This window comes from Cupressus sempervirens, chromosome 10, assembly GCF_028749045.1.
Source record: "Cupressus sempervirens isolate cs-2001-9-10 chromosome 10, ASM2874904v1, whole genome shotgun sequence".
NCBI lineage: Eukaryota > Viridiplantae > Streptophyta > Pinopsida > Cupressales > Cupressaceae > Cupressus > Cupressus sempervirens.
The window spans coordinates 192,990,280-193,003,558 of NC_143127.1; the positions used below are offsets into that span (position 1 = coordinate 192,990,280).

A 13,279-nucleotide genomic window follows, 5' to 3' on the forward strand; every position below is an offset into this window, starting at 1 on the left:
TTGTAAGTTGTCTATATTTTTTTTGTACAGGTACTCGAGAGTGGGATGCACTACATTTGTATATTGCAAACAATCTTGATTGGATAACGGTATGGATTGAACAATGTAAACATTCTGGTTGGACATTAACATGGGAAGGTGTATCCTCATTGGTTATAGAAGCTCATCGTAATGGAGATTCCAATGTTATGCAAAGGGAAATAGATTTAGCACATGGTTTAAGAGATTTCCAGGTACATACAAATTTATGAATCACTCATATGTTTATCAACTCATGATACAATAATTTTGACATGTTTCACATATTATTGTAGGTTAAACACCACAAGGCCATGTTCTATAATGGTCAAAAATTTCTCGTCAAAGTGTTGGATGACACGAAGAAAACTTGTGATTCAGGAATAACTACAGTCTTTCAAGTGTCTAATATTTCATTTAGAAATGACTTACATCCTCTAGAGTTTGAAAATTGATACTATGGCATTTTGGATGATATACTTGAGTGTGACTTTAGTTCCTTCAAATTAGTACTCTTCATTGTCAAATGGTACAGGCTACGACTTAATCTAAATGATCCTAATAGAACTATTATTGAACATAGTAATGGATTTACAATGGTTAATACAAGGTCATTTGAGCCAGCTGGGGATGAGCTCTATGTTCTTCCAAGCCAATGTGAGCAGGTATTTTACTCAGAGGTTCCACATAAAATGGGTTGGTCATTTTTTGTTAGACATGAACCGAGAGGAAGGCCAATAAAGTATAATGCGATGGAAGAAGAAGATGCCAAAGAAGTAGAAGATGATGTAGATGCTACTACTGATGATAATGATGAAGATGATGTTGATGTTGATGATGATGATGATGATGTTGATGATGATGATGATGACGATGACGATGATGGTGAGGATGATGATGATGATGATGATGATGATGATGAGGATGATGATGATGATGATGAGGATGATGATGATGATGATGATGATGATGATGATGATGAGGATGATGATGATGAAATTTAGAGGTATGCCATCAATCTTTAATATATTTAATATATATTTCTTGATAGAAATATATTTGTCTTATATGGTTACATAGTTTATTCATTATCTATTTAAAAGCTACAAGTTTCAACTAGAAATAAAATACTGCTAATCTAAACTAACTATTAATCTAAATTAATTAAATAAAACTATTTAAAACACATATTGATGCATGAATGTATTGAGACTTATTTTCTTTCAGGTCAAAAGAATTTGTAAGTGTTTAGTTTAGAAAAGGGAATTCATTAAATATCTATAAAAGGGAGTTTTACCTAGAATAAAATTTATAGGGAAAACATAATATAAGTGCTTAGCCCTTCACTATGCCTACTTCCCTAGTAAGCTTATAATGTGAGCCTGATTTAAGTGTTATATTGTGTACTTTTCAATATTTTTAATTTTTATGTGATGCTTAGGATGGATGTGATTATGATTATGATGTGATTATGCTCATGATAATTGAATTACATTTGCAAGAAATTGAACCCCTTTCAAGAGCATCTCGCATAGTCTCATGGATCGATAGGTATAAGTCAACACTCCTTATAGATAGTCTATTTAATACACTTATCAATAGTAAGATTGATGTCTTCTAAGATCCCTCCCATTTGAAGGTACCAGCTAATAGGTATTTGTCAGAAGTGTCTTCCTTGAGTGAGGGAAATATAGGAATAGAAGAGGAAAGTGAGACATGTAGTTTATCTAGAATAGGGAGATTAACTAGAGGTCAAAGGACTAGAAGGAAATTCAATAAACACATGAAATTTTTTCTTGCTCAAGGGGGGTCATGTTCTTATGATGATGAGATGGAAGGTGACATCGAGGTGCCCTTGAGTTACCAACATCTACAGAAACATTGGGTACCCAAGGAACTTCCTCCAATAAACACTGATTTTTGTGTTAACAAAAGGATATATCACATAGCACCATGATCGTTACATAGTTTGGGACTATTTTCTATGGACGACATAAAAGTGTCTTACAAAAAAGTTTCTGAATTGATGGAGTATGTTGTACCATGTTATGATTACAAAATTTGGATGCATATTGGTCAATATAAAAAAAGTATGCGTAGGTATGCCCTCTCAGAAAATTATATACAACAGCAAGACAATAATCAAAATAAAATTGTGGCTATATACATTAATGGAAGGCCAAAAGTAATAGGGAATATTGTGAGTTTTATAAATAGTACATGACCTGGGTCAAGTATAAAGCAACCCAATTGCATATTTGAGGCGCGCGAGGGAAATAGTGTATTCATCTCAATACGTGCAAGGGAAGAGCTTCTTATTGATTACAATTTGAATCACATAGATACAAATGAGGCTACTATCATGCAGGTGGTACATACTATTAAACCAACTTCTAATCAATGACTCCAACATACCATTTAGTCAATAAATTTTTGGATAACATTTTTATACTTGATCTTTGACAAAGGGGCACAATATGGAGCAACCACTTGGAGGGGTTGCTGGTGATGTTCCTGACTCATCTACACATGAGTAGGTAAAATGCATTGTAATTGTGCAAACTAGATAGAAGAAAAATGTTATTTTTAAAATTTTTTTTCTTCATTGTTTTGGAGTAATTTTGATAATACTAATACTATTGTTTTCAAAGAGGGCCAGTGGTTAGAGGGAGGGAAAGGAACCTGCAGTCCCTCATCAGCCCGCTCCTAAGGAGGACCCTTTTTATATTGATTTAGCAAAGACCGATGACCCAATCAGTTTGATTAAAATGTTGCTAAAGAAAATTGGCAAAGAAATTATATGTTTGGCAACCATTAAGCCTACTACTCAAGAAATAAAAAATAGGGCATTTGAATTGTTGCACACCTCTGAAACCTTAAAAGTAAGTATTAATGAAATTTTTAATTATAACAAGAGTTCAATAATGGTTTTTATGTTATTCTCTTTTATGGAATTAATTAAAATATGGATGCGTTGTCTTTACAGAGTTTTTTGCATGATTTCGAGCCCCATTCCCATGATGAGGGTGCTGCAGGTGGTTTAGGTAGATCGCATGTTCCATTCCCCACTTGTGTTTTCCATTGAATATATATAGGAATTATCATAATCATTGAAAATAAATGAAATTAAGATTGAATTAATGCACGTGTTCTATATTTATTCATGCTCTAAATATTTTATTCTTCAGCTTTAGATCCTATTACGATTGTGCCTCCATCCAGGACAACCACAAATCTCTTTCCGACTGCTGAGTCGACAACATACAGCTTATAGGCATCAACTGTTGCACCATCTACTAGTACACAAATCCCTCTTTTTCTCTCTTTTTTTATGTGTTTAGGTGTTATCTGTTTATGATGTAGATTGTAATGACCCCCCTTTGGTAGTCACCCAATGTTTAAACTTTTTCACAATTTTTTTACAACTATTTATTTGATACGCCTTTGGTTTTTATAATTCATGTGAATGATTAACCAATCTCACATGTCTACTATCTTTGAACTCAAAAATTACTTTTTTGTGTATTTTTCACATCTTCTTGCATGAATCATCACCTTCTTTTGACTATTACAATTGCTGACTCTTGTTTAGTTGCTATTTCAATGAGTACACCAAGCTTGCACAAATTATACTTATTCACTATAGCCTGAATAGATTTACACTAACCACTAATGCTATCATGGCTTTTAAAAACTTCGTTATGGCTTAATACATATCTTGTGGGAATGCATGACCTTTCCTATAGATAGTAGTGAATGTGAATGTGCTTTTTATATGCCAATTCTTCCACCCATGAGTTCCAACAAATGTCTGCTTCTACTTAACCTATGCTAGTTCCACCATATCAATGAGGAATGGAGCTATCAGCTTGCATAAAAGGTTATGGGTACACATTCTTGCGTAGTATTCTCAACACTGACACATAGATGTATAGCCTCATATCCTTGTGATGCCTCAGGAAGCTCATGTGTTTCATTAGATTGTAGTAACTATAAATTTTCCTATCTGTTCCTTCCTTTAGCTATCTTAACATTGATCACTATCTCCATTGGAAGCCACATGATGAATTGTTATACTTTACTTCCTCATGTCTATTCATTTGACTATCTTTTGCTAATCTCTTGTATTTTGTTATGTTTTGAGGACCAATTCCTTTCTACTTAAGCCTATATCCCTCATGTCATGACTTGGCATACCTTTTGTGACTATAGAGTGGTCAATTCTTTCATTATTAAAATGGCGTGCATACTTAGCTGCAACATCTTTGATACAATTAATCGATAAATACATGAATTATGGCTCCTATTTGATAGAGTATTGTCTGGTCCTGTCATGTTGAAAGTGGAGTATATTCTCGAGTTGCAACATTGTATAGATGCAACAGATCGACCAGCTTGGAGGCTAAAGCCATTATTTGAGTTGTATAGCTATAAATATCTCTGTCCATGTTCTTACCATGTTTATGTTTACAAAATTTTCAAAAATTTTGTCCTCAAATTCCCCATGATCTTAATATGATTAGTTATCCTTTACACTCTCTAGTTGAACTCTGTTTAGCACGTGGATGACCAAGCCATGTTTTTGTTTGTGATATTTCATAAGAACATCTGCCGTATATATCTACATGGAAAAAATGTATCATGATTAGCCTTTAAACCATCTTCACATTAAAAACATTTTTTCCATATGGCTCAGTTGAAGGCTGAAATGATACTTCAGCATGATAATTAGATTCCACAAGATGGCTCTCAATTTTTTGTATATGAGGCTCTTGTTGTTCTTGTTCAAGAAAAGAATGTGATTGTTGGACTTTGAAACTGAAGGCTTTCTCTTCCTAGATAAACCTCACTCAGACAACATGCACTTGATGTTTTTTTTTTAAATCTCTTTTAACATTTTAGCAAATATTTTGTATGCATTCTCCCCAACTTCAACTTCTTTTGGCATTATGCCAAACAACTCATGCCTGAGTTGATGCTACAATTCAACTTCTGATATTCAAATCCACTAAAAATCAATGTTCTCTATGAAAAATTTATGAGAATACTCATCAAAAATAATGGATGATTTTTCGCAAGGCCACTTTATGACATTCTTGGAGTAGACCACAACTGGAACAACATAACAGCTAAAGGTTAAAGATAATTCCTGTAGTTGTATGTGTTATCAAAGTTCAATAGTTTTTTTTTTACAACTTTTTAACATCAATTATTATTTGTTATTTTATACTTCGTGAAAAAGACTAATGAAACTTATGAAACTTTTTGCAATAGGAGCTGCAACATCATTTCTTGGATGTTCCTATGTTCCTAGTACGACAACGGTGAAAGATGTCATATTGATCGTCAGCGACGATGAAGGCATTCCATTAAAATTAGCCAAAGTTCAAGGTACTTTAAATTTATTATTCTATAGTGATATAATAGTATTTTAGTTTTTGATCACTCTTCATTGACTAATGATCCCATGATTTTTTTGTAGGGAATGATGTTTTTTGGAAAAAAATTGGTGATGAGTGTTTGTGAATATTCGGGCCCACTGTGCATACCTGGTGCAACATCATATCCTAACTAAAATCCCAAACCACTATTTTGATTTCATATCATTGCTAGAATAGTTTTCCTTTTCATCCATTTCTTGAACTATGTTAAAGGTAGCTTCACTTCATTTATGAGTCTAACATGTTTTTTTAAACTTAAAAGGTGGAATAACCAAGAAAAAAAGTTGAAAGATGATCTTATAGAGAGCATGACCCAACTCTTTGGACCTCGTGCATTCAAGAGAAACAAGCTCCTTGAAAAAGCTGGTTAATGTTTGAAGCATATTAGGGACCAATACAAAAAACATTTATAGGATAACCCCAGGTAGGAGTGTCTGCCCTATGTTCTCGAGGCTGAGTGGTAGGATTTGATTTTGGATGGAAAGTATAAAGCTGACAAGAAAAATGCAATTACACTAGTAGAGAGTACACCAAGGTACGTGATACTATTGAGAATGTAATTATGTACTAATTAACCTCTATATTTATACTATCTAACATATTTCAAACTTTTCATAGATTGCTTGACACATCAAAGGTAACAAATGGTTTTTCAAAATTTTAAGCATGAGGTGTAAGTATTATTAAATGAAAAATTGTATCAAATTCTTTATATATTGTGATGGGAAATGCTAGGATAGACTAGCTTGTCTATGCTCTTGATCCTCAACTTTTGCAACTTTTGTAGTTCCTTTTGATATTTTAACTACCCTCCATTGGTTGATGAAACAATGCAAGTAAAATTCACCATACCACATAAAAATGTAGGGCTCAGAGTTCAAGAGATGCCTCATAGAAGAGGATAAGAGAATTGGCTTCCAACAAGGCTATAGAGCCGTGGCTGAATGGCTATGAGTTGAAATCAGTGTGGAAGGTTCTAATAATGATGCATCTAAGCTACATGTAAATAAGCTAAATGAAATTTATTTCAAATAGAATAGTTTACCAATTAGTCTATTTGATGTTAAGTTCCAACATAAAGAGAGTATATCTATTTTAAACAAGCAATGATAACAATGTGTAGGATGTTGGAATGTAGCTTGACAATCCTTCTACATAATCTGTGAATGTTGAAGGTTCACATGATGTGCATCCTAGTGGTGGAGGTGTTCATTTTCTATTAAAATTTTTATATGTAATTGCAATTGGTGTTTGGATTAACGTAACTTTTTGTATAGCAGCTGTAGAGGATCGAGGGATCGATGTTCATAAACGTGTTGATGTTGAGCCTAGACTAAATGATGTGGTCAGATCAGGTAAAGAGTGCCACAGTTATGTTATTTAAAATAATTAAATACTTGTAACAATTATAATAAATTATTTTTAATTTAACTCTTTTATTTTTTATTGCAGAGGACCCCCCTTTGCAATAGCATAGGAATTTGAGATCATCAAGAACAGAGAAAAGAACAACTGATGAGGGGGGAATTGATGATGACACTAATGCTCCTCTTAGAGCTTACATAGAAAGAAAAAAAAGAAATTATTGTCATCTACATACCTTAATTGATAATGATTGAATTTTATGTCTCAATGAATTTAATTATGTTGTAATAAATGTTCATGAATTATGTGTTAGTGCAAAATATTGATGAATGTTGCATGTTTACGAATCTAATGTGTTAATGAATGTTATCATGTGGTATTGATTGAATGTTACATTTTATTAATGGTTGAAAGAATGAATGACTGTTAGATTTTAATAGGGAATGTAGAGTGATGTTAGGGGGAGGGGGGTGGGGCCAAATGAGCTTCCACCTTCACATGGTTGGCCCTATTTAGTAGAGAATATTAAACTATTCTCGAAACAAAGTGAAGCTCAATAAGATACTAAATATTTCTCTATTTTGTCCTATGTTTAGACTGTTGTCCTATGCATCTAAGGTTTCATAGGACCACTAGAAGAGAGAACTAGAATAGGACCACCATAAGAGACAACCATATAACCAATAGGCTAAAATGGTAGGGAAATCCTGCACAAGAATCTAAGAGATGCTCTTCTTAGAAATAATGTAATGTTTAGAAGAGGCTCCCTTCCATAAAGAAGAAGACTTTTGAGTCTTGACCATTTGTAAACTACCTATATTAAATCATTTTATACATCTAAAGGGAATACCTTCATAGTCCACATTTTGAATCCAAAATCCTTTAAGATGCTCCAACTAGATTTTTCAAGCAATCTCTTAAAGATGTCCACCTCTAATAGGATCCTAACATAAGTAGAATGCATAATATCTAATGAATTATCATCGACCATCAAGAAATAACCAATAGCATCTTCCATAGCTTCTAAGAGGGAAAATACCCAAAGATGAAATGGAAGGTAGGGAAGCCTCACATAATTGGGAAACTTGGTAAAGGATTAGCTAGTGATGCTTTGTGAACTAAGTAAAAGAAGCAACACAAAAGGTCCTTTTTGTATCAAACTTAGCACTAAAAAATCCCTCGGCCATAGGAAAAATGTGAATGTTACCAGATAAAATGGATTTTCACATTTAGGAAATCTACTTGTGCAAGACAAAAAGACTTGGCCATAAACAATGTAAATGATAAACATAATCTGAAAAAATAGTGGAAACTCATCTATGTCTTTCACCACATCCTCCTCAAAAGATATCCAAATAGGCTTAGAAATAGGAAAAGAACTCTCTTATGAAAAATCCGTTCATGTGAACCCTGAAATATAGATGAACTAATTGAACCAAAACTTTCACAATGAATCTTAAAAAACAATTATCTTCTTTCAAAAACTTGATAATGAATCCTATGAAACAAGCATCTACTTAGGAAAATGTACTCAACTTATCTATATGATAGTCCCTATGATATATATTAAAGGAAGATGAGTTTTTGTTTAATATTGCTTCTTTCAAATTATCCAAACAATCTTACAAGGAAATAGATAATAATTTATCTTCTTAATATTACCTAATATTTTGTAAATAGAATTTTAAACTAAATTTAATCTTGAAGGAAACTGTATAATTAAGACTAATTTTAATCAGAACTATATTTAAATGAGTGATCGAAATCTCAATATTTCATCTTTATGAATAATATTGTCTAAACTTAATAGATATTAAGATTTTACATGAACTATGGCTAATTTGATCTAAAAACTATAGAATGAATCCTACTATACAACCTCAGGAATATTAGAACATTGCATAATTTTTTATGCAGACAAATTGTCCAGCAACTTGTTTATGTAGTTAAAATTGTTAGGCTTCTCCATACTATATAGGAAAGGGAGATGGATTTGGCCTTTGTTTCCTTAATGAACTCATTGACCTCTATTTAGCGAATCAGCATAGAACTATTCTACTTCATTTAGTTTTGCTTCAATCAAAATTGAAATACATGTCAAGACTATTTAAGCTATTTCCCCACCATCCACACATTTAGTTTAGGGGTTTAGAATAGATTGGCCAACTTTTCTGGTTGTGATTAACATATCTCTTAACTTGGGTATGTATGGTTTTTCTAGTTTCTAGTTCAATTGTCTTATAGCAGCGAACTTGCTGAGTGGTCTCAAGACATGTACAGATATAAAAAATTACATGCAATACAATGATGCTATGGATACCATGGTTTTTACTCCTCACATTAGCTTTCTAGCCCTTTCTACTCATTATCAGTGAACTGTTACACAAGCAAAATAATAAAATGATCTAAATATGTTGTCGAAAATTAAGGTTGAGACAAGAAACAAGCATGGCTGTAGAAGAAAAAAAATTAAGCTTGGAAATTCTCTAACAAGAAAAGCAAGCATGAGAGGTAGAGATTGGAATGAGCTGATGCCACAATACACTCTTTGCAACTATCAATCTGGTTGTGGCAACGTGTGTTCTTATTTAAAAGATGGAACACGCTGTGAAAAATATTGTGGGTAAGATGAGTATAACTATGTATTTTAGATTAATTTTGTTGCAGAATCAGTGTTTAGATTATGTTTCAAGTTAAATGGTGAACATTCCTTTGTCTTAATTTGCAGGTGCTCAAAAAATTGCAAAAATTGATTTAGAGGTGTCATTGTGTGAATGACCAATGTTTGAGCAGATGTCGTCCATGCTTTGCAGTTGGTCGTGAATGTGATCCAGATGTGTGCCAAAATTGTTGGCTCAGGTAATTTTCTGTCTCATTAATATGCTTTTCTTTCCATTAAATTTCTTTGATTAATTCTTATTGGAAAATATTCATTTCTCCTTCATGTCATCTAGTTACATCTTCACTTGAATATCTTTCTCACTGAGAGTTGATACATCCATTTATTTGTCACCTTGATGATAGTGGAATTTATGTGTTTTGTCAAAGTCTCAAAATCTTTTATCGCTCATTGTCCATCCAATGTAAACTGAGGAGCCCTTGGGCTTCTTGTAGCCTATGTGTTAAATGGATTGTGTATGTTATCTTTATAAGCCAAATATGTATATCATGGGATCATCAATCACATTTTTTATTCTTATTTATTTAGGTAGTTCAATTTCATGCATTCTTTACTATACAATATTTCTTGATATAATTGACAAGATTTTGATTTATCAAATTTTTAATTATTATTTATTTTCTTACACTTTTTATATTTGAAATTTCAGTTGTGGAGATGGATCATTAGGTTACCATCCAGATGAAGGTGACTAGATTACAATTCTCAAAATATGAGGATTCAACTGTTTAAAAAGTGTCAAGTAAGAATTGTTTTCATTATATTAAATCTGTTTAATTTATTATTATGTCAGTATTCAAAATTAAATAGTAATTATCATGTTGATATACTAAATAATATTTTAGTATTGTTTTCTATTTGATTTGTATTGAATGTATAGATTTTGTAGAAGATTAATTATTTTATGTTTTGTCTTGTCAATATAAACTTTACTAAAATGTGTCCATAAACAAAAAAATGAAAGCATCCATTGTTGTAATTCATGCTATGAACAAAGACATAAAACTAGATTCTATTAATGTATAAAGGTGATATTGTGAATAAACTACTGACAATATTTTATATGGTGTGAAGATGCTACTTGGGAAGTCTGATGTCTCCAGATGGCAGGTTTTCTGCACCAAGGTGATTTTAGTTTCAATTTACCCAATGTATAATGTGTGCCAATTTTATTTGTAAGTTATTAACTTCTAATGGGTTACTAGAAAAATGTGAGAAAAGATGATTACATTGGAGACTATATAGGGGAATTGATCTCACATGAAGAAGCTGAAAAGCGAGGGGAAAATAATAACAAAGAGAGTTCTTCATTTCTCTTTGACTTGAATTTAGAAGTAGCCAACAACCATTTAAATTCCTAATGAACTAATTACTCTAAAAATGAAAGCAATTTTTTTTTTCATTTTACGGTGTAGCCATCATAATTGCGACGTCCAACACTAGCTTAGCGATGAAATTGCTATGGCGACGATGCCAACTAGCATCACAATGCTAGTGCTGGACGTCGCAATTGTGACATCCGCCACAAGCATTGCTATGGGCTTGCTGTGGTGGTGACACCAGATTTTGTCGCAAATTTTATTTGTTTTATGGCATAGCCATCAATTGTGACATATGTCACTAGCTCAGCGCCAAAATTTCTCTGGCGGCGATGCCAACTACCACCGCAATGATAGTGGCAAATGTCAGAATTGCAACGTCCACCACAAGCATTGCGACGAGGTTGCTATGGTGGCAATGCCAACTTCTGTCATAATTTCCAAGTAGTTCGTTGCAATTGCAATGTTGGACACAAGCATTGCGATGATTTGATGTCACAATGAAGGGGTTGTATAGTGACAGATAGGCATCGTAATTGCGATGACATGGGATAGACGTCATAATTTGTGACTAAAAAACTATGACGTCTATTACTATCATAGTGGCAACACATTGTTGTCGTAATTAGGACACATAGCCATCAAAAAATGATGCCAATTGTATTAGTGCAATAAGGTTTGACATCAGTGACAACATAACAATTGTTCCAATTATACTTTCCAATAAAAGGAACTTTTCAGTAATATATAGTTATCTCTTATAAGCATCTAGTTATCTAATAGTATTGTAGATGTTATTTTTTATTTATTTCCACCCTATATAAAAGGTTGGGTAGAATTTATTTTTTAGCTTCTTCACACTCCTAAAACATCAATAACATTGTCAAAATGTCCCTCAAGGGTACCGAACTTATTTTGTTTGTTTCATATTTGATGTTCAAAATAATTAGTTATAAACGCAAAATAGTTTTATATTTTGGTATGGATTTTTACAATTTGACATTCTCATTGTAAATATAGGAAACAAATGAGAAAGAAACTGATGTGCCTATTATTGGAAATGTGATGAGTATTTGAGAGGGGAGGGGTGAATCAGTTACTACAAAAATAATTCCAAGTCTCTTAGATCACTAGTACACAAACAACAATATATGATTAAATAAACTACTAAATATTGTAGATATATGACTAATTTTGATCACATGACCAGTGGTACTTTATCACCGAACATTTATCTCCCAACCAAATTTATGACTAAACTGTTTTAATCATTGATTTGATCGTTGATTTGGTCATTTATTGTTGGTAAATAGTAGTTTATTTGGTTGTTTATTGCTCTTATCTAGTGGTTTATCTAGTCATTGATTGTTGATAACTAGTATTTTATTTAATCATTTATTTATTAGTTGATCATTATTAATTGGTTATATATTCGGTAGTTGATTTTGTAATTTATTTAGTAGTTTGGTTGGTAGTTTTGTTGGTAGTGTATTTGATAGTATATTTGGCATTTGATTGTTTAGTATATTTGGTAGTTTATTTACTAATTGATTTAACCATATTAGGGCATAATGGAATCGAACCACCATCCTCCTACTTGTAAAGTAGGTGCTCTTTTGTTAAGCTAGTACCATTTAAAGAATAATGAAGATGATTTTTTCATTGTCAAGTTCATTATAACTGACTTTTTCCCCTTATTAGAATAAAGTTGTGGAACAAAAATAGAAATAACTTTATTTGAGTAAATAATGGAGAAAACTGAGTCTAGAATATTTGGATGATAATTTACTATTGTTTCAAGTTTTTTTATTTTATTTTGCTTAGAGGAATTGGTTTATATGCAACTTCATCCAATATGTAACATGAATGTACTTACCACTAGGAGAGAAAAATATTTATAACTATTTATGTCATTTCTCACTATTAATTTATTTACAATGTATTTTTATACTAGTCCACCTAGGAGATATATAAATCACCAAAAATACTAATTCCAACAAATCAAACTTGTCACAAACAACCTAGTAAATCTTATGGTTTAGTTTATTATTTAATTAGCCTACACTTCTTTTTCAAAAATTTGAAAAAAAATATAATCTCGATATACTTCATACCTAACAATTATGCCCAACCAATTCCCTTGCCCATTGAATAAAAACATTGTACATTAGAAGTTCATTGGGACCTTGATATGACAATTCAAGAAGGTATTAGCTTGTGTATACAAAGAGAAGATAACTAATCAATTCATTTCAAGGAAATAATTCTAAATTGCTATATAAAGAAAAATTTCCAAGAAACTCTACTTGTGATGAAGATCAACATTCAATTCATGTAGGTGGATTTAAAAAAATTAAAAATTGTGTACACGCATCTATGATCATGTCACAAGAAAAATGTCTTTGTGAATTTGCATATAGACTAAGTGCAACACTGACAAGTTAGAATGGTGTCCT

At 32.1% G+C, this 13,279-nt stretch overlaps 1 pseudogene; it reads left to right on the forward strand.

Moving 5' to 3' along the window:
* The window catches only part of LOC149533298 (beta-glucosidase 12-like), a 34,904-nt pseudogene extending 23,843 nt beyond the window's left edge, over nucleotides 1-11,061 (forward strand).
* Nucleotides 11,062-13,279: the final 2,218 nt, after the last annotated feature.